The sequence below is a fragment of the Mastomys coucha genome, unplaced genomic scaffold, assembly GCF_008632895.1.
Source record: "Mastomys coucha isolate ucsf_1 unplaced genomic scaffold, UCSF_Mcou_1 pScaffold5, whole genome shotgun sequence".
Lineage (NCBI taxonomy): Eukaryota > Metazoa > Chordata > Mammalia > Rodentia > Muridae > Mastomys > Mastomys coucha.
Genome location: NW_022196911.1, coordinates 41,427,932 through 41,450,285, shown reverse-complemented (window position 1 = coordinate 41,450,285; position 22,354 = coordinate 41,427,932). Strand labels below are relative to the sequence as shown.

At 46.2% G+C, this 22,354-nt stretch overlaps 1 protein-coding gene across 2 annotated transcripts in view; it reads left to right on the top strand.

Moving 5' to 3' along the window:
• The first annotated feature begins 5,286 nt into the window (after window positions 1-5,286).
• Window positions 5,287-22,354, top strand: part of Cyfip2 (cytoplasmic FMR1 interacting protein 2) — a 129,057-nt gene continuing 111,989 nt past the window's right edge. The window contains exon 1 of one of the 2 annotated variants that reach the window (XM_031354271.1): window positions 5,287-5,713. The gene's annotated coding sequence lies outside the window, so the exon portion shown is untranslated. The remainder of the gene's footprint in view (window positions 5,714-22,354) is intronic. The other variant, XM_031354270.1, reaches the window with a different exon arrangement.

Genomic DNA, 22,354 nt, shown 5'->3' with positions numbered 1-22,354 from the left:
TAGAAAGGGCCGTTGTAGCTTATTGGGTGGAGCTATGGCCACAAAACCAGCACACACACGAACAAATGAGTACACGCATCTGAGGAAGCAGGGAAGGCATCAGAAAGAGTCTTAGCCACAGTGTGAAGAGTGTGTGGGAATTCCCTGGGAGAAGAGGTCTGCAGGTCCCTTCGAGCGTAGTCAGCATGCCAGAGGATAGCCACCTTCTTTCCCTACGTTAGTCTACCTTAGCACCAACCAGCAGACCTGAGGTCTAAGCCAGCACACCACAGGCACAATAACCTAAGCGTGTGGGAAGGAGCCTGGAAGATGCTCCTTCCTTGTCCTCTTGGTTGATGACCTACTGCCAACCCCTCTACACCCTCAGAGCTGTCATAGAGATTGCTCGAAGACTGATTTGGGGGTTGATGTGCCCACAAACGGAGACAAACAACTCAGACATTTGCTTGCTTTGCTGTGTTGGCCTTCTAGAAGCACTGTTGCCTAGGGCCGTTTGATCTCCCTGGCCTTTGTGGGATAACATCGGGAATGTGTGTCCCAGAGGAGGAACCGGTATCACAGAGGTTACTGACCTACTTTGGGATGTGGAGTTTGGACTGTGACGCTTAATCAAAGTCCCGAGTCCTCCTTAGGGTTCACTCGAATGCAGTCCACATTTAATAATAGCAACAGTAGCTCCCATTTGTGAGCATTTCCCAGGGACCAGACTCTGCTTAGCCTGTTGTAGGAATTGTTTCACTTATCTTGCACAAGTGAGTAAGGGGAGGGTATAGTAATACCTTCCCAAGTTTACAAATAAAGAGAGCAGGGCTCAGTGAGTTGTGGGAATTACATACCATCCTACAATTAGTAAGTAGAAGAATGGGATCCTCGAGTCAGGCCTGGCCATCTCCATGTCCCAGTGCTCACAACTGTTCTGTGACAGCATTATAGGGCCAATGGCCTCTGAGCATGCAAAGGGGCCTGGGGCTGTGCCTTGGTTTCACTGCTGCATTCTGAGTTGTCTAAGATCCTTCTTTTTAGTTTTCTGAAATGATCGTAAGTGGGGTTTGTTTAAATAAAAATGACATCTTCTTTACCATCAAGGTCAGACCTTTAGTGGAGGTTAGGTCCGTTGATGTGTCAGAAACAATGCAGTGACAGAAATATGTGTGGAGGGAGGGTGTGCCTCTCAGGTGGATGGAGTAGCAATGTCTCAACCACAAAATAAGTCACTGGCACAACAACTGACTCCCAATAAGCAGTCAGTGAATATCAGGTGAAATGTGAAATCAATCTCTCTCTCTCTCTCTCTCTCTCTCTCTCTCTCTCTCTCTCTCTCTCTCTCTCTCTCTCTCTCTCTCTCCCTCCCTCCCTCCCTTCCTTTGGAGTCTAAGAAACACTAAGGCAACCTACGCCCCTTGAGTAAGATCTAGGGTCTGGTTACAGACCTTCTGTAACCTTTCCCGTTTGTGAGCCTGAGGCAATGCACAGCATCATATAGCGACCGATTTAAATTACATAACTGATTATGAAGTGTTTCTTTGCTTCCTAGCAATGGAAATGCTTAGAAGCAAATACGAAGAGCCACAGTGAGCACATAGCTGTGTGTTTGCTTTCCAATGTGGACTTATACTTACTGTTGCCTCCAGTTTGCATTTATACTCTTCTTTCTTTCTTCTTAAAAATTATTCACTGATTTTTATTATTTTTTACTTTTAATTATATTTACATATTATAGTACATGTGTAGGCCCATCCGTGATACTGTGCCTATGTAAAGGTCAGATGATAACTTGTGGAAATCAATTTTCTTCTTCTACCATCTGGGGCCCAGGGACCAAACTCATATCATCAGACTTGGCTGCGAACGCCTTTACCTATACCAGCTCATTTATGTTTTAACTTTAATATACTCTGTCCCAGCAATGAACATTGAGTGCTTTTGGAATAAGGTAGCATATAAATAGAGATTTTTTCCCCCCTCTCTGGGAAAGGACCATGAGGCATGCAGTTGTGGAAGACAGTTTAGGTTTGGATTCCTTACCTTGGACAAGGTTCTTAACTGGCCTTAGCTTCAGTTATCAAGTGAAACACATGATTGCATTCTCCTAATAGCATAGTTGTGGAGGTTAAATGCGGTGATAGTTATTATGTTCTGTTTTCTGTCCAAGTCCCTCCACTACTGGTGGCCATGAAGCCGTGTCTGGTGATGGTCTTTCAGTGGAGCCTTTTCTACCAGCGAGCATGTTGCTATCCCTGGACCCCTAATCTATGACCCATAGCTTCGCAAATAGCAGAGCGGTTCTCAATCAATACCTCCTGTCTTCTTACTGCTGATAGTACTGCCCGAGCTGAGCTATGAAGGAAATCTGAGGGTAGACAGCTGCCAGTTTTAATGGTGAAGTGTAAGGGTTTGCCTTGAGCAGTTTAGTCAACCCATTTTTCCGAACTGTTATTTTCTTGACTGTGCCAGGTCCTCAGGATACTTCAAGACATAAGATGGAGACATCCCTTCTCTCTCAGATAAAATCTAATTGAGGGATGTAGGCAAATGTAGATACGGCTTTGACAACAGAACAGTAAAAGGGATGTAAGAAGAATGGCCAGGGAGTTACAGAAGCCTAAAGGATGACTCCATACCTAGCCCAGCCAAAGGAGGAATTTGGAAGGAGTAACGGCAAGGCAGATACCAAAAGGATGTACAAAAGTCAAGCAGGTGACCTATGAGAAAGCACAGAAGGAGGATGGAACCGGAGGACTGAGCCTCCCATCAAGGAGCTTGACGTGTGCAAGGGTCAGACAGAAGATAGAACACATCAGCTTTAAGGAACTAACAGGATCCTTTTAGCTGAATCATAGCAAATTTGTTCACATGGGAAGAACCCTGACAGATCATAGATCATGAGGTCCCTAGAAGGCCACCCTAGAGGCTGGGCTCCGCCCCAAGGTCAGTGTGAAGCTCATGAAGCACTCTTACTCTGAGAAGCAAATACCCTGTTTCAACTTATGTAATTCTCTGCATACAGAGGGATGTTGGAATGTAGCCAAGCTAGTTAAATTTATAGATGGGGAAACCGAGAGGGGGAGGTAAAACTTCTTGCTTAAGATTGCTCTTCAGTTGGTTGCAAAACTCAAACACAAAGGCAAGTCTCCGGCATTTGGTGTAAAAGCCCATGTTGTATCTTCTCTACAGGCAAGCAGAACCCAACAGCCAGGGAAAATAAAATTTCATAACACACAGCTACCTATATAGTAATAGTTGTTTTATGTTATTGTTTCTAAACAAATTCTCTCTGAAAAGTGAAAAAACAAAGAAGGAACAATATGGAGAAATATGTCTCTAAGAAAGTAAAAACACCTCAAATAATCTGCCTTTTAGGATGAAAACCCAAGGAATGGGGATTTTCGTTCATAAGTGTCTGCAGTCACTGTGGACTGAAATTCTGAGGATCATGGAGAAAAAAAATGAATTTTAAAATAAGAAGAAACCTGAGTTCTGATTTTAAAGCCATCCCCCACAAACACCCCCGCAGCTTTCTCACGCGGCATCAGAGTGGGGAAAAATGTATGTGTGTTGCTATATATGTAAGTCATCACTTCTGAAATAGCAATTTAAATTAGACAAGTGATGTAATCTCAAACCACAAAGGATCGTGAATTCTGAGCCCTTTGGGGAAGCATGTGAGATGCAGTTAAGTCTTCTCAAGTCCTTTCCTGAGCTTTGAATACAGTGGTTTCTCTTTCAATAGCCATTCGTAGGAAACAACTGTGCAAGTCCAAATTTGTGGGGTCTGACAAGCATTGCAGAAGGTTCTCATGGCCCAAGATTTTATTCCTTGTTGCTATATATGTAAATCAAGTACTTTGCAATTAGTTCCCCTAAGAGGTACCCAGGGCAGGCTGGAGAGATGGCTCAGCAGTTGGGAGCAGTGGCTGCTCCTCTTGAGGACCTGCATTCAATTCTTAGCACCTACATGGCAGTTCACGGGTGTCTGTATCTCCCCTTCCAGGGTGTCCATGGCACCAGGCATGCACATGGTACGCATATATGTGCATGCAGGCAAAATACACATACACACAGAATAAAATCCTTCTTTAAAAAAAGTACCCAGAGCAACTATTCTTCCCTTTATTGCAGGTACTGTGTCTCAAAGCAGAGCAGCGCCATGCTGGAGTGTGTACAGGTCAGGACTGAATGCAGCTAGCCTCATCCCTTCCTAAAGGCCTCCGGGCTATGTCTCAAGGAGAAATGGATTCTTTGAAGAGCCCTAAGCAGCATCTAAGAAAGGTTCCTGCCTGCTCAGCTCCTTCCTAGGTTTGTCTAAAAGTCTGCATATCACGATTTTGTCTACTAGTCAATTCTACCTCAATGAGATTGACACGGGCCCATATATATATATATATGTATGTATATATATATATATATACATACATACATACGTGTATATATATGGATATATGTGTGTGTATTCACACAAGCATAAGCTGTAGCTTTTTACTCTAAGAAATGGAAAGGAAGTAGACGTTTCTCTTTGTTTTTAAATTATTACATTTATTTAGTGTGTGTGTGTGTGTGTGTGTGTGTGTGTGTGTGTGTGTGGTGTGTATGGGGTGTGTGTGTGCCTGTGTGTCTGTGTAATGTGCATATATGCATGTGGGTCAGAAGACAATATACAGAAGCTGTCTCTCTCCTTCCACCTTGTGGATCCTGGGAATCAAACTCAGGTCATCAGGCTTGGCTGCAAGCGCTTTCACCCTCTGAGCCCATAGCCTCTGGGAAGTTATTCTTCAATTGGTGGAAGGACTCAACCTCTCACTTAGCCTGCTCCCTTCTTCGGGAAACCAGCTGTCACTGGACTTCTGTTAGGTCAGTTAATGCTGGCAAATAATAAGCTCCAAGCAAGCAGGGGCTCTACTGTGCACTAGGGCATGCTTGGCTCTGGGCAAGATGCTTGGAACAAAACAGGTAGTCGATAAAGATGTGGTGAATAAATGACTACATGAAAATAATTTGACACCAGGGAGATGCGAAAGGAGCCGAAGCTTCCTTCCTTCCTTCTGGAGTGGCAGGTGTCGCTGATGATGCAGGCGGCAGCAGCAAAGTCGTCCCTCCCTCATCTCCAGAGCCGGGAGGCTGGATACTCTAAGGCTGGAAAGTGTGGGTTCAGAGCGGCCCTGAGAGCAGAAGGTTGCAGGTCAGGGGTTCACAAGGAGCCCCTCGCAGCAGCCATTTCCGGCTCTTTGTGTGACAGCAGCCGCGGCGAAGGGGCTGGGCGCCGCGGCCAGAGGAGGAGCCGCGGCGGGTGGAGGGGCGGGGCCGCAGGCGGGGCGCGGTGGGCCGCCGGCGCAGCGGCGAAGCGGGGCAGAGCATCCTGCGCCCCGGCGCGGGGCCCTGCGGTAGCCTCGGGTCCTTCCCCTGGACCTGCCACCGGAGCAGGTAAGGGACTCTCGGAGACATCAGGGCTGATGCGGGGACCGAAATGCTGCCTAGGCGGAGGATGTGCTCGTGAGGATGCGCGAGGGGCGGCCGTCACTTCTCCCAGCCCGCTGGGGGCGCTTGGCTTGGCGCCCGAGGCTACACGGCTCCGGGTCCCTGGAGGCCCAGCTACAGGCCCTGTGTTGTCCCTTCTCCCCTCGGCCGTGCAGGGAGCCAGCCCTAGGCAGGGAGTGTCTTCCAGAAGTCGTGGGTACAGCGCAGAGCTCCGCGGCAGCCTCAACCGCAGCCGCAGCAGGTGCGTGGCCTGGGCCGGAGCTGCCCGCCCGAAAAGGAGACAGGGATAGTCTCGGGGACCAGAGACACCTGCAGGGGCCACAAGCCCAGCGGGGGCCACATCCCTGCGCCCAGGTACTGCAGATCGCTGGGCGGGCGGTCCCTACCTCTGCGGTCGCGGCCACCATCATTCAGCCAAGGCCAGAGAGAGCTGCCTGGGCCCGCCTGGCAGGCAGAGAGGTAGTAGGCGCCCGCGGTGAGCCGAAGCCGGGTGGGGCTGGGGCTGCAGAGGCACGGTTTGGGAGAGGAAAGCTCTGATGAGCCGGGAGGCAAGGCTGACCTGCTTCCTGGCCTATGCTAGCACCTCTCCCCTGGCAGGCTTTGGGGAGGAAAAAGATGTGGTGATGGAATGCTAGGGGACAGGGTTTCCTTCGTATTTAGCTGCCCACCTGACTGTTGTGGGAGATTGCCACATCACCTTCAGGAAGGTAAGCCCTCCTGTGTGCACAGGAAGAGGAGTAGCTTGTGGCTAAGGGTGGGGGCAGGGAGCATCATTCAACGGACTGATGGTTTTCTCCCGCGACTGTCTGGGTGTTATCCAGCCTAGACTTTGAACTTGGCTGGCCCAGTTCCTTAGTGCCCACAGCCCCACAGTTGGGCAGGGCTGCAGACTGTTGGTTCCTAAACTACCATTTTTACCTCTTGACCCCTCCACTTAGAAGTGACCATCCTTACTCTTGGGCACAGACCCTGCTAAAACCCATATCTAGCACTCAGTGCACCACCCCCCCCCTTGTCGGAGGACAAAACTATAGATTAATATCTATAGTCGGGATTGTAAGTCCTTGAAGGTAGTTTTCCCCACCACCATCCCCCCCCCCATGTGGCTTTCTCCCCGCTCCATGTAATGCTCTGGGTGTCCCTTCTCTCCTGTCAAACTTGCTTGAGAAAGGAGCCAGTGAGTGGTGTTTATCTTGAAGAGCTAAATACAAAAGGTTTTCCTATTGGATGCAGAACAGGTGCTTCGTAAGTCATGGGATCAGAAGAGAAGCTGAGGATAGGAGACATTTTAATAGGAAGCAGAGCTGCAGTCAAAATATTTGCTCTCTCTAATGGTTGACTTTCCGATGTAAGCTAGATATGGCACTGATACTGTGGTCAAAATGGCCTAGCTGGCAGCTGCAGCTTCGTTTTCAGTCAGGGCTGCTTTGGCCTGGTAGGCAGGAGTACTGTAGGAGTGTGTGTGTGTGTGTGTGTGTGTGTGTGTGTGTGTGTGTGTGGTAGGTCAGGGGTTACTGTCACCAGAAGGCTTTTGTTGATCACCAGTCTACTTGTGGGGTGTGAAATTTGCCCGTGGAGGGTTCCTCACTGGAGCTAGCTGCCATCTGCCCTGACAGTTCTGAAGCCACAGACAGCACACGGCTGCTTACAGAGCCAGTGCCCCTGCGACTTCTGCTTGCTGAGCCCCAGGCCGGTGGCATTAGCTCACTAATCTTCTTTTATTGTAGTTCCTGGCCAGTTCTGACTGGTTGTATAGGAACCCAAGACTGCCTTGTTCCCTCTGTGGTGGAAAATGGAAAGAAAAAGCATGAGTTAGGCACTAGGCCAGAAAGGTGGGGGGTGGGGATACAGCTGTGTAGGTTTGGAGACTCTTGCTCAGATCAAATCACATGGAGAAGTAATTTAACAGCTATCGAAGGGCCCCGGTAACAGAGCGTGCACCCTCCGATTATGGAGCCCCCTCAGTGTTCACTGGGCCTCTGAGGATGCCATTGACCTGAAAGCTAAATTAGGTGATGAATAGGCAACAAGCTAATTAGCATTGGGAACAGTATTGCCGGAAAACAGTATAGAGCTCCTGTCCTCGCATCTCAGTCTCGGCCTCTATGCTCAAAGAGGTTTCTTTGGGCCACTGTTAGCCCCAGGGTTCCACCATGAGCTTCACAAAACGCCCTTTTTGTAGCCTCCATGTGGCCACCATAACAATGAGTCTATTTCTTTACTGGCAAGTATTAATTATTCACTTATAGTTGACGAAACCAGACGTCAGTCACCTCATTGGAGCCTTTGTGAAAGGCCTTTGGTCTTGTCAAGTTGAGAAGCAAAGCCATATCTAGGGTCCGGAGAATGGCCTTGCCTCTGTAGCTGGAGGTGGTTGGTGGATGGAGAAGGCAGGCAGTATGTGCCTTGCAAGCTGTGAATCCTGTGAATCGGAGGCCAGCTGTGGTGGGGGGAGGGGCCAGTTCATCTTTGGATGGTCTTACTAAACGAAGAATGCAGGAAAGCGCTGAATAGAGTGTGTGGCGCACAAGCGCTCTCCTATTTATATCCATATTGTTGCAATGCATTATTTACATGATCGCTGAGAATCTGGTTCACGTGCGCGGTCAATTCACGGGCCTCTCTGACCTCTCCACTTCCCGGGCTTACCTGAGTCGTGCTTTTTCAAGGGGACTTGGTCTTCTGGATCAGTTGAGATACATACGAGCCAAAGACATTGGAAAGGCATGTGATCAGACAAGATGTTGGCCAGAGCTTCACCTGGCAACTGCTGAAAGTGAACGTGGTTGAACTTGAGTTGGCAGGAGGAAAGGGTGGGGGCAGGTGTGCAGCGGTAATTCTCACGTTTCAGTGCACAGAGCCTGGGAAGAAAGTCTTCCTCTGTGTATTCAGCATTTTGCAACCAATTCGAAAATGTCAAGGGCAAGCTTGGCTCTAGTCGGGGACAGACAGGGCAGCATGGTGAAGTTAGGATGGGGATTCCTCCTTGGCTGGCTGTTGTACCCTTAAGATGGCCACTGCCTTTTCTGACTTTTTACAATGGAGCAACAGAAAGCAATCCACTAAGCCTGTCACCTGTCTGTCACCACCAAAGCCCCGGGATGAGATAATGTCTGTGAACCCCAAGGTGGAGAAGAAGTCATGGAAAGAGGAAGGGATCGCGGCTCCTGAGCATGGCTCTTTTGGGTGTGCGCCTCAGGTCCTAAAGGAACTATTTATTAAGTGTATTTTGGGTGTCAGTTTTAAGAGCTGGTTCTGTGGCTTCTCTGCACCTTGGAGCCAAAAGGAAACCGAAAGGCACTTTGTGGCTCACAGGTTCTGTAATGTCCTTATCTGTGTAAAGACACATCAGGATCCACGCAGTGTGTGGAGGACATCTGCCAGCTTGCCCTGGAGCTATAGCCATGGTACTGAGGACCACACGTGTGATTTGCCCCAGAAGACACCCACTGAAGCAGTGCTTTCTAGGCCCTGGCAACAGAGGAGAAAGGAATCAAGTACCCATTCTTGAGAGAAATGGTTGAGGGGACAGAGCTGACTGCAGCGGACTTTCTTGAAGGGCTCCTGCTGCCTGGGTGGCCTTTTGAAAGCTTCGTGTCATCTCAGAAGTAGTATGATGACAGAGGAAGAGACCCAAAGGAAGAGACCCAGTGATGACCTCAGGGGAGGGGGGGGGAACAGACATTTTTATTGGTTGCTGGCTTTAGCAGCCAGTCTTCTCACAGTTCAAGTCCTCAGACTCCAATCCTTAGGTGGACTGGAGGGACTTCGTATGGTTGTTTGCAAATCTCACAAAAATACAGGACGAAAGCAACTTGAGGAAGAAAGGATTTCTTTTGGTTTACAGTTGAAAAGGGTACAGTCCATCGTGACAGCAGGAGTGTGAAGCAGCCGGCCACGTTGCATTCTGCGTCAGGAAGTGGAAAAAGGCGAATGTTGATACTCAGCTTGTTATTTATTAATTATCATCATCATCATCATCATCAATATTTCTTTTTATTTATTCTGTGATCAAAGCCCATGGGGTGGTGCCACCCACTCAATGCTGAGGGTAGACTTCCCCTCCTTAGTCAAACCTTCCTGGAATCACTTTCAGAGTTAACATCCTGTTACATTGACAGTTACCATTAACTGTGACAGGATGTGAGGCTTTCCACAGAAAGTAAGCGTGATGGACCATTTAGGAGACTCCTAAGTTTGGACCAGTTTCCTCTGGGGAGGGGGGATTAAGAAACAAGTTAGGGCTGACTGAAAGAATTGCCCAGCTTTCCCTGAGGGCCCATGTGATGGTTTGTATATGCTCGGCCCAGGGAGTGGCACTATTAGAAGGTGTGACCCTGTTGGAGTAGGTGTGTCACTGTGGGTGTGGGCTTTAAGACTTCCTTCTAGTTGCCTGGGAGCCACTATTCTGCTAGCAGCCTACAGATGAAGATGTAGAACTCTCAGCTCCTACTGCATCATGCCTGCCTGGATGCTGCCATATTCCTGCCTTGATGATAATGGACTGAACCTCTGAACCTGGAAGCTAGCCTCAATTAACTATTGTCCTTATAAGTCTTGGCTTGGTTATGGTGTCTATTCACAGCAGTAAAACGCTAAGACAGCCCATAAGCTCAAAGAGTATGCAGGGCAGACCCTCATCTCAGAAACTTATTATCTCAGTACTGAGGCATACTGAGAAGTCTTCCGTTTGCACCTTTAAAATGTGATGCTTTATGATTGACTCCAGCAACGTGTGAATCAGGAGGTAATAATTACAATCTAAAAGTCTCCCCTCAATGTCCAAATCTGTTACAGCTCCATGTGGGAAGGAGGCACGATGGTACTTCTTATCGTAGGCAATAGGGGCTATAGGATGGAAGAATCATCTACAGAGGTTGTCTTAGATTTTTAGAAGAGTAGACAAGTGAGGCTTCTGTAGATATGGTGCCTTGAGGAACCATGATATTGTTTCAAATTCCTTTATTTTTTAAACCAGAAGACATGACTTTGGGTCACTGGCTCATGTAGTCAATACATCATTAAACATTGACAAATATGCCATGCCCAGTGCCCCTCCCCTGTGCTAGTTGGAGGAGTCAGATCCAGAAAAGAAGTCTGTTCCTGGCATCAATGGTGACCCAGAGAGTTTATAAGCATGTGAAGCGGTTAGTAATGGGATGGGAGACTGAGAGTTCCACATCATGAGTTCTGTGAGAATGTGGAAGAGTATAGCTGCTCTGAGAGAGGCTGACCTGTTTATTCTTTCTGTTTGTTTGTTTTTTGGTGGTACACACCTTCATTTTTTTATTAGATATTTTCTTTATTTACATTTCAAATGCTATCCTCTTTCCTGGTTTCCCCTCCCCAAACCACCTATTTCCTCTCCCCTCCCCCACTCACCAACCCACCTACTCCTGCTTCCTGGTCCTGGCATTCCCCTACACTGGAGCATAGAGCCTTCACAGAACCAATGGCTTCTCCTCCCATTGATGACTGACAAGGCCATCTTCTGCTGCATATGCATCTGGAGCCATGAGTCCCATCATGTGTACTCTTTGGTTGATAGTTTAGTCCCTGGGAGCCCTGGGGGTACTAGTTAGTTCATATTGTTGTTCCTCCTATGGGGCTGCAAACCCCTTCAGCTCCTTGGATCCTTTCTCTAGCTCCTCCATTAGGGACCCTGTGCTCAGTCCAATGGTTGGCTACAAGCCTCCACCTCTGTATTTGTCAGGCACTGGTAGAGCCTTTCAGGAGACAGCTATAACAGGCTTCTGTCAGCAAGCACTTGCTGGCATCCACAATAGTGCCTGGGTTTGATGACTGTATATGGTATGGATCACCAGGTGGGGCAGTCTCTGGACAGTCATTCCTTCAGTCTCTGCTCCATACTTTGTCTCTGTAACTCCTTCCATGGGTATTTTGTTCTCCCTTCTAAGAAGGACCGATGTATCCACACTTTGGTCTTCCTTCTTCTTGAGTTTCATGTGGTTTGTGAATTGTATCTTGGGTATTCCGAGTTTCTGGGTTAATATCCACTTATCAGTAAGTGCATACCATGTGTGTTCTTTTGTGATTGGGTTACCACACTCGGGATGATATTTTCTAGTTCCATCCATTTGCCTACAAATTTCATGAATTCATTGTTTTTAATAGCTGAGTAGTACCCCACTGTGTAAATGTACCACATTTTCTCTATCCATTCATCTGCTGAGAGACATCTGGGTTCTTTCCAGCTTCTAGCTATTATAAATAAGGCCGCTATGAACATCATGGAACATGTGTCCTTGTTACATGTAGGAGCATCTTCCGGGAATATACCTGAGCGGTATTGCTGGGTCCTCGGACTGGCCTATTTATTCTTGTTATTTTAGAACACTGGCATCCACAAGGCCATTCCATATGAGCATGTAGCTTACTTCAAGCATTCCTCACCCCCAGCCCCCTCCCCCGTCACCTTTCTCCTCCTCCCCCCTCCACATTAGTCCCGTCTCTTCCTCTAGACAGTTTTGCTTCTCCTTTCCTGCCTACCTGTTCATATGAGCTTTTATGCACCTGTATAAGATCTAGGACCCACAGATGAGAGAAGACGTGTAACATTTGCCTTATCCAAGACTGACTTAATTCTCTGGATTTAATGAGCTCCAGTCGCATCTGTTTTTTTCTACACACGAAATAATTTTAGTTTTATGGCTAAAAACCCATTCCACTGCCTACATGAGCAACATTTTCCTTACACATTCAGAACAGGATGATTTAGACTTGGGCCTGGACACAGGGTAGGATTCGAGAAGAGGAGGGAACAAGCCGCTAAGCTGTGGCCGTGGTATAATCAAAGGCATACAGCCAGGATGTCCTCGAAGAGACTGGTGACCCCGTACACTCTGGTCACCGTGGGCAGATGGTCCAAGTTGCGGAAGTGTAGCTTTAAGAATGTTCCTTATATGGAGGCAAATGTCCCACCTAGCACCAGAATCATTTGCCTACGGGTTAGAAAGGCCCAGGGAGAAAAGATCAAGTACAGTGATTGTCTTTGTTTCTTTTTTCTTTTTTTTTTTTTAAAGAAAATCTACATGCTGTACAGTAGTCTCACATTGCTTCAGTACCATGCTCTGCAGGAAGGACAAACAGGTTGGAAAGGATGTGGTAGGGACACTCTGAAATCTCTCCTTGTGCTTTACAATATGTAGCTTTTTTTTTTAGACCTCAGTGCTTGAACTGTGAGTTGCAACAACTTCTGCAACACAGTTTCTGACATCAGGTGGAAGCTACTAGCACTCCAGCTTTCCTATATTCTCTTGTATGTGTATATAGGCATACAGAGGTGTGTGTGTGTGTGTGTGTGTGTGTGTGTGTGTGCAAATGAAGGCCATGGGTCAACCCCACAACCATGGACATCATTCCCTTAGATGTTGTCTATTTTGCCTTGATGAGCAAATGCTGCTGCTGCTGCTGATGATGATGATGATGACGATGATGATGATTTTGGAGACAGTTTTTCGTGGGCCTGGAGCCCACCAGTTAGGCTGACTGGTGAGCCCCAAGGATTCACCTATCCTCACCTCTCTGGCACTAGCATTACAAGCAAGCACCACCAGGCCCAACTTTTGCTGTTTAAAATATGGGTTCTGGTGATCAGACTCAGTTGTGAATGCTTGCACCGTCAGCACTGTGCATACTGAGCTGTCCTTCCCCCCACCCCGATCCCCCAGATCTCAATCTCCATAGTTCACAGTGAGTGATTTGAGAGCCTAAGTCAGTCTCAGAGCCATGTTCACGTTGCGGGCCCCCAGTGATGCAGGCAAGTTCTGCATCCTCCAACCTAGAGACCAAGCCTGAAAGTCCCCTCGTGGTTTCCTTTAGCTGGAGTGTCTGAAAGCGCGTTCCCCTCTCGCGTACAAGTCCCATTGGGGTTCCTCATGTGGCAGCGTGCTATGATCCCTAGTAAGGGCAAAATCAGGTGGGCACCATGGGTGGATGACCTCCCCTGCCTAAAGGACTGGGGACTGGGGCCCTGAGCTGGTAGCATCTGCTTACTTTTTTGGTTGTCACCAAAAAGCCCTCCTCAGCCCACGAACACAGGAAGCAACTGAGAAAAGCAGCCGATGAAATGGCAAGGCCCTTCGCCCTAAAGTCTATCTCTCTGCTTCCTTATAGAAAAACAAGCAGGGCAGATAGGCTTTCTGCAGGAGCTCAAGTGGAGGCTGACTTGAGCTTCTTTGCTTCACCCTCAGGTCCCCTGGGAAGAGGAGCCGCTGCAGGTGGCAGGGCCTCTGCTCCCAGGGGATAGGCAGTGAGGCCCTGCGTAGCCAGCAGGTGCTATGTTCTGACCGGGTGTCTCAACCGTTCTGTGGGTTGTATTTCAGAGTAAAATTTAAAACTCTGCTCAAAGTAATATATGCACATGATTTTGAAAAAAAAAAAAGGATTAAAAGACTCCGTAGTGCAGGACAGACTTGCAGAGCAGGGCTTCCCTTGGGTGCTGGTTCTTGGAGTAGCTCCATCTTACTCTCTAAATCATGCTGCTGCTCTAGGCTCAAGCCTTTTCCGTATTGATGGTCACCCTGTTGCGATAAATCACACCCTGTCCCCCATCCCCATTTCCAAATCTTCTGAGATCTCTGCTTTAACCTAACTCACACGTAAAACATCTATATTGTTAAGGTTTGTCACTGATGTGAGCGGGCCAAAAGTGATGTTCTCTTTCTTTTCTTATTCGGCGTTTTGTAACATTGGAAAGTTTAGATTTTTTTTATTTCCTTAACGTCGAATTAAATATCAGTTACTGCATCAGACTCTGTCTTCCCAGATTGCTGTGTTAGTCCCTAACGAGCCAAGTCACTGCATTTTAGAGTCATGTCTGGGCCCTGGTTTTTGTGTCACTGGGAAGAGGATTCTGTAGGATACCTAATGTTTTGTTTTCTTGTTGTTTATTTTGAACTTCAAACTTTATTTCACCCCGACCCAAGCCGTTTCCTATCCTCAGGAATTCTTTTCTGCAGTGTGGAGCTGCAGCAGAAGCACTGAGATGAGAACTGTGGGGTGGGCGTGGGCGCGAGTGTGGTTGTGTGCACCTGTCATTCCAACACCAAGAGAACTGCTCTGAGCTCTAGGCCAATGAGACTGTGTCTCAAAAAGACAACAACCAGGCAGGGGAGAGGCTAGAGAGCCATTCTAGGGGCTTTCCATGGGACAGGGTGGGGTTGCCGGTCACTCTGTTTATCCCTCCCATTGCACTGTCTTTCCTGCTTCATCTCTGGCTCTCTCTGTATCCTACTGTTTATGTTATACCCATTGGTTCATAAAAATACTAATTTGGGAGGGACAACTTTGTTAAGACAAAGTTGAATTACCTGACAACTCACTATGTAAACCATACAGTTCCATAATTTGTAGTAACTAACAAAGCTGTGCAAGCACAATCACAGAATATTTTAGAACATGTCTAGCATCCTGGAAAGAGACCTCATATACCGATTTCCTCTAGACAACCACAAGTCCGTTTTGTGTCTCCATAGATCTTCTTCTTCTTCTTCTTCTTCTTCTTCTTCTTCTTCTTCTTCTTCTTCTTCTTCTTCTTCTTCTTCTTCTTCTTCTTCCTTTTTTTTTTTTTTGGCTTTTCTGAGACAGGGTTTCTCTGTATAGCCCTGGCTGTCTGTCTTGGAACTCACTCTGTATACCAGGCTGGCCTCGAACTCAGAAACCTCCTGCCTCTACCTCCCAAGTGCTGGGATTATAGGTGTGCGCTGCCACCGCCCGGCTCCATAGATCTTCTAGACACACTGTATGCATGGATTCGTACAGTGTGGATCTTTTTGTGCTTAGTATGTTTTCAAGGCTCACGCATGTATTTAGGATCATAGTATGTATCTGAACTGAAGTATGAATCTGGATTGCTGAATACTGTCACATTTACAGTGGTACCAGTTTGATCTCTGGGTCAGTTGAAGGACATATGGAGTGCTCAGACATCTGGACAGTTGTGTCTAATGTTGCTATGAACATTCATTTACAAAGTTTTGGTCTTATTGTATTTCATACACTTATTTATTTATGGGCTGTTTGCTTGCGCAAGTGTGTGCGCACACACACATGCACTCATGCTATAGCAGGTCTGTGGAAGTCAGAGGTCAAGTCACAGAGTCGGTTTTCCTTTATTGTGTGGGTCTCGGAGACTGAGCTCAGGGCACCAGGCTTATCAACAGGCACCTTTTGCTCAGCCATTTCGCTGGCCCTTTACAGCTTCCTTTCTAACCGGCCTTTTATGTGTATGGGTGTTTTGCTTACATGTATGTCTGTGTACTACATGCATACAGTGCTCACAGAAGCCAGAAGACGAGTGTTAGATCCCCTAGAACTGGAGTTATTGACAATTGTGAGCTTCTATCTGGGAGGTAGGAATCGAACCTGGGTTCTCTGGAAGAGCAGCCAGTGCTCTTTACCACTGAGCCATCTCTCCAGCTCCAATTGTAGTGAGTTTACTTTGCCAAGTAAAAAGCAACATGGTTTAATTACAGAAAACAAAAACTTTCAACATTTTTCTGTTGTTGTTCCTCAGCATGTAACAACCATCGGGTTGCATTGTGCTAGAATGTTCCATTGTTAAAATTGCTGTCTGAGTTACTGCGTTTGGGGAAAAAAAGTGTGAAATGAATTTTGACTTAAGATTAGGACAGAATTTTCAACAATTTCCAAAGTGGCTCTAAACATGCGTTTGTTTGTTGTTGTTTCTTTGGTTTTTTTTGTTGTTGTTGTTGTTTATTTGTTTTTTTTTTTTAGGTGGTTTGGGTTTTTTTTGCATTTGTTATTTTGTGGTATCTACTTATGAAACACGTTTTCAGCATTGCCCATTAGAAAACCAAACTGTAGACAAACTGAAAAACATTGAAGATATCCTGCACCGTACAGTGTGAGATATTTATGTAAAATAAATGAGTACAGGGTCCACTAAGATAGCTCAGTGAGAAAAGGGCTTGCAAGGAGGCAGGAAACCCAGATTTTGGATCCCCAAAACCCATGTAAAATGGCAGGTGGGCATGGAAGCCCAGACTTTGAGCGAGCCGGCAGTAGCCAAGTCTGTAAATTCTGGATTAGAGAGATGCTACCTCCGTCTATACGATAGAAAGTGGTTGTGGAATACATGCAATGTCAGCTTTGGCCCTCCACATGCATGTTCACACACACGCTAACATACATGGAAACATGCATCTAACATATGTATGCACACTACACACATTTATCTCATCATTATGCAAATCGCTTTCATTTTTGATATATGATAACATGCTATGTAAAGCCAAGAAATTGTTTGAAAATAAATTCCCCAATGGTTTATGGCCAGGAAATATCTGATTTGCTTACCTGTTTTATATGCCTCTATACACATAGTCCTGTCTATATTTCTTGGGTTGAAAGAGATCATGAGGGAAAAAAGTTTAAGAGGCCGCAGTATAGGTTCTCCCCTAAAAGCAGCACCAAGTGGTTCCCATAGGGTTGCTGGCTGGGAAGCCTGATCTTTGGCTGCGCAGGTCATTCTTGTACAGGTCTTCATGCCCAACCCACTCAGCAGAGGCTGCATGGCCCATCGGGGCACACTCCAGAATCCCTGTAAGATGAGCATACATAATCGTTTTCCTGCTCAGCTGTTTCTGAGATCCGAAGACTCCACAGGGCTCCGGTCTCCATGGAGCTGTACCCTACCATGGCCGCCTTTCATGCCTGCAAAGCTTCCTGCCACCCTCTGCTACACACAGGATGGATGGAGACAAGGCTGTGCCCTTGGGATTTTGTTTGCTCGCCCAAATGCCATCCTATTTTATCCTAGTGGGACCCTTTTATTTATTTTTTATATTTTAACATATCTTTGTATAATATTTTCCTTGTATATATAAATATATTTGTTTATATATGTATGTGTGTGTGTGTGTGTGTGTGCGCGCGCGCGCGCGCACGCGTGCGTATGTGTGTGTATTTGTGTATATATCTTCTACCTGGATAGCTAGACTGGTGGAGAAAATATTTCCTGGTCTCTAGATGTTTATGAATCTCCCAAATGACAGTTTCCTAATCTTATCTTTCCAATTTAGGAGAGTTTTTGGGCCCGAGGAAGGGAAAAGCAGCCAACCTGGGAGGGAGGTGACGTGCTTAGCATTTTCCAAAAAGGTACAAGAGCAGGCATGGCCTAAAATAACACGGAACTAGAAAGTAAGATAACCTGTGTGCCTGGCCCCTGCCAATCACTAGCATGAATGAAAGCATTTATTTCTTAGTAACAGTGATCTGAGAGAAGCATCAGATAGTAGCTGTCCTCTCGAATTTGTGGGGCGGTACTGCCAGGAAGTCAAGATGAAAGAGCCATACAGAGCTGACATCTTAGTGACAACGGCTGCCTTGGTGGGGGAGTAGGGAAATCATGGCGGTGTCCACCGGGCTTCGTGATTTACAAGCCATGACTTCAGTGCTGGGTGGTGAGAAGTCATTGCTTTAGTCAGAGCAGGGAGCTGGATACCCAAACAAGCCTGTTTGTTATTGTTAACTCTTCTGAAGACAGGAGATCCTAATTTGGCTGAGTTAGCACAATCAGGGAAACCCTTCTGCTTTAACCTTCACAAAAGGTAATCTCACGCAAGCTAGTCTTTTAAAGACAAATTTAGTGGTGTGCAAGTGCATATGTACGTGTGTATGTGTGTGTGCAAGTGCGTGTGTGTGTGTGTGTGTGTGTGTGTGTGTGTGTGTGCGCGCGCGTGCGCACCGATTAGTTTTTGTCAGTTTGATGGGCAGAAGGGACCTTCACTGAGGAAGTGCCTCCATCAGGTAGGCCTGTGGGTGTGTCTGTGAAGCATTTTCTTAATTGCCAAAGATGTCGGAGGGCCCAGCCCACCGTGGGTAGTGCTACCCCTTAGGCAGGTGAGTATGGACCTTAGAAGAAAAGTAGGTTGCAAGCCAGTGAGCAGCATCCCTTATGGTTCCTACTTGAGTGCCTCTCCTGACTTCCCTCCATGATGATCTGTATCGGATAAGGTTAAATGAACTCATTCCTCTCCAAGTTGCTTTTGGGCAGATTTTTAGTCATAGCAACAAAAAGCAAACTAGGCAAGCATATGTGTGTATGCACTGCATGAGCAGGGAGAACCATGTGCGCATGTGTGAAAGGAGTTGGTTCTCTCCTTTCACCTTTATGTGGGTTCTGGGAATTGAACCCAGATCTCCAGGTGTGCACAGCAAATGTTTTGAGCTGAGCCAGCTTGTTGGCCTGTCATGTTCGTCCATGGTGCTTATCTTTCTGCTCCCACCTTACCTGCTGTTCTGCATTTGTGTTGAGAGCTCTCAGCCTGTTTCAGAGAATGGAGGCCGTGATTCGTGAATTGTGACTAAGAGCATAGTAATTCATACTGATAATTCGTACTTTTATCTTCTGACAGCTTATTTCCTGAATGCTTAATCTGGTGCAGGCTGCCTTGTTAAGTATTCTATACATGCTGTAAAGTTACAAAATGCTGAGAACAAAGGACAGGCACTATTACAAATTGTGGTCCTTTTTACAAATAAGGAAACAGATTCCGAGTGGTTAAATAACAAGCTTATGGCCCAGTGGCTATTCAGAGCCAAGCAGCAGGATCAGACCCGGCGCTCAGACCCACCCACTGGTGTTCTACCTTGGAAACACTGTCTTACCTTCTCATTCCTTCCAGAAATTGTCAAAAGGAACGTAGCAGTGAGATCCTACTTTAGCTGCAAATGGGAGAACCTGCATTTCCAAAGCCAGGTTCTCCTAACTCCCATCATGCACTGGTGTCAGGACTCCCCCTGCAGTGTTGTAGTCTGTCAGTCATCTCAACCTTGGAGGCTCTGCTCTCCCCTCTCAGAAGCAAATTACTTATCAGTTCAGAGCTGCTACTTCTCTTGGGGCAGCCAGGCCAGTGGCTTTAGGTTGCTTATGAAGACACGGAATTAAACAAACTTCCCTGAATCCTCAAGCTGAGGGGCCGCAACTGCCTGAGGTAAACCAGGCCTCAAGTGAGTTTGGAGTAATTTATTACTCTCTTATCCAAAATGACAAAACAGCCTGTGCGCATGAACTAGACACATGGAGTTTTTTCAGGTTGCATAACAGGCTCGCCTCCTGGGCCAGAAAAGGCATGCTTGGTTTCACATATACCTCTGTTCAAGTTTCTAGAACATCCTCCTTTCTGATTTATGTGGGTTTGGCACTGACTTCCAGCACTTGAACTAAAAATGTCTGCTTTCCACCTCCCCTGAGCAGCAGATGATCTACAGAGTCATCAACTGCAGAAGAAAAGGAAAGCTGCCTTACGTAAACAAAGACTTTTAATTTGTTGGTTTTATTAGGCAGCCCGCTTACTGATTTTCTTCCAGAAAACTATGGGATGCTACTATTTTGAAGGGGAAAACCTTAAGGGTTATTCTGGTAAATGGGTGTTTTATGAAGCCTATGAAGTCCTGAAGAAGCCCAGGTTTTAGGGGAAAGGTGAGAGGAAGGACCATGGTAAATGCAGTGGGGGCAGGGAAGAAGGAAGAAGGGAATTCCAGTAAGAGCTGGGTGCTAACACACTGACCTGGAGACTTTTATAGAAAGTTCCAGACAGACACACAATTGAATAGGAGAGAGAGAGAGAGAGAGAGAGAGAGAGAGAGAGAGATCACCTTACCACCTTACCAGCATCACACAGCACCAACAGTTCTTACTCTTGACTTGATTTCTTTAAATTATATTTAAGGTTAAAAGACAAATTACATGAATCGGAGATCAAACTCAGATCCCCAGGTTTGCCTACAAGCTCCTTTAGCCACCAACCCTCTTATTTACTCACGATTATGGTTTTTTTTCTTCCCCATCTTGTATTATTGGGAAGTAAACCCCTGTATCACTTAGTTCCTATTTCAGTAGATATTTCTAGAAAACACTTCTAAAACATAATTTTGATATGACATTATATGACATTACAGCTAAAATAGGAGTCTCTCCCTAGTATCAATCGTGCAGTGGGATTCAGTTTCCGGTTTGTTTGTTTGTTTGTTTGTTTTTCACTAAGTTTTGCTTTCAAGGTGGTGAGTTCAAAGTAATTGAACCAGAATCCAAACAAAACATTGTGTCAGATTACTCAACAGCTCCCCACTGCTATGCATCTTTCATCTCACCCCCACCCCTCTATCCCCTCTCCTCCTTGCTCCTTCAGCTTCTTTGTTGAAGGCATTGCACCATCCTCCATATTGATTGCGTGCCTGTGATGTGTTATAATGTGAATTGAAATCAACAGATTGAAGAGATTCTGGTGTTCCTTTTGTGTCCAGCACTCTTCCCAGGTGATGGTGTATCCATCCGTCCATCAGACAGCATGGGGTTCACCTGGCTGTTTTCATTCAGTGATGCTGACCCCCTTGAGGACCAGTGTGTAGATTTACTTATTTATGAGGGGTTGGAAAGCAGTTCCAGTTGGCATTGTCTCAGAAAGGAAAACAAATTGTGTCTCTTTTCTTCTGAATTGATTATCCTACCCAGCAGTCTATTTTGGTTAAGAAAGGCAAGTTACTTCATTGTGTTTTCCCATTTTTCTACATAACAGTTGGATCACAGACACCATCCATGTAATAAGAACCAGGTTTTTATTAGGTAACTCTTTGGCCTCCGTGATGTAAAGGCCTTTACTCTTGTTCTGGTCCACTGTGGCTTAGCTGATGGATGCTCACAGGGTCCAATCCAGGGAGAGCAGAAGCTTGAGTCAGGGTCTCCTCTGGATCTGTTGCACACACAGCCCCAGTATCTTAAACAGCTTCTTGCTATGCCAGGATAGTTCTCAACCTTCCCAGACTTTTTCTGCCTCAGACCTGGACTCACATATTTGGTTCCTTAGTAGGAAGCCATAGTTGCAGACTGGCACTGAAGGTGCATATTGCTTATGGGTTGGGATTTGTTTCTAGGTCCTTCTGGTGGGCAGAAGCACACACTTGTATGTACATGCTTCTATCCGTACATATAAATATCATATTTGTATCTTTATATATGTGTATTTGTGTCAGTGGGGACTTTGTAATGTGTTGTAATTTTAAATATAAATATATATGCCTGTGTACATATTTATTAACATGTAAGTTCTTCTGGATAATTCTTATCCATATTTGTGCTCGTTTCCTTTATATTGCTGTAGTAAAATACCTGGACAAAAAGCAACCTGAGGAGAAAGGATTTATTTTAGCTTACAAGTTCAAGCTGCAGTCCATCTCCTTGGAGAAGACATAGCAACAGGACCCCAGGGCAGCTAGTCACATTGTACACTCAGGAGCAGGAAGAAGTACATGTATACATACCCCCTTATATAGTTTAGGACTTCCTGCCTAAGGAATGGTACTCCTCACCATGAGCTGGGTCCTCCAGCATCAGTCAGCGCGGTTAAGACAGTCCCCATAAACATGCCTACAGGCCTAAGACAATCCCCATAAACATGCCTACAGGCCTAAGACAGTCCCCATAAACATGCCTACAGGCCAACCCAGTGTAGACAGTCCCCATAAACATGCCTACAGGCCAACCTAGTGTAGACAGTCCCCATAAACATGCCTACAGGCCAACCCTGTGTAGACAGTCCCACACCGAGAGTGCTCACAGGTGATTTCATTGTTGTATCAAGCCCATTCTCAAAGCTAACTGCAATACTTTTTCCTGTGGTATCTGTGTCTTAGTGATTCTCTTCAGTTTTAACAGTGTATCTTCTTTCAGCCATGTCAAGACTGCCTTTGTCTCAACAACACCAAGAACACATCTCATAACCACTCTTTTCCTCATAATACATTCAGACATCACAGTAATACACCAATAGGACATTGAAAACAAAGTGAGCTTGTTTTTTAAGCTTGTATTTTTCTTTTCCCCTTACTTTATTTTTGT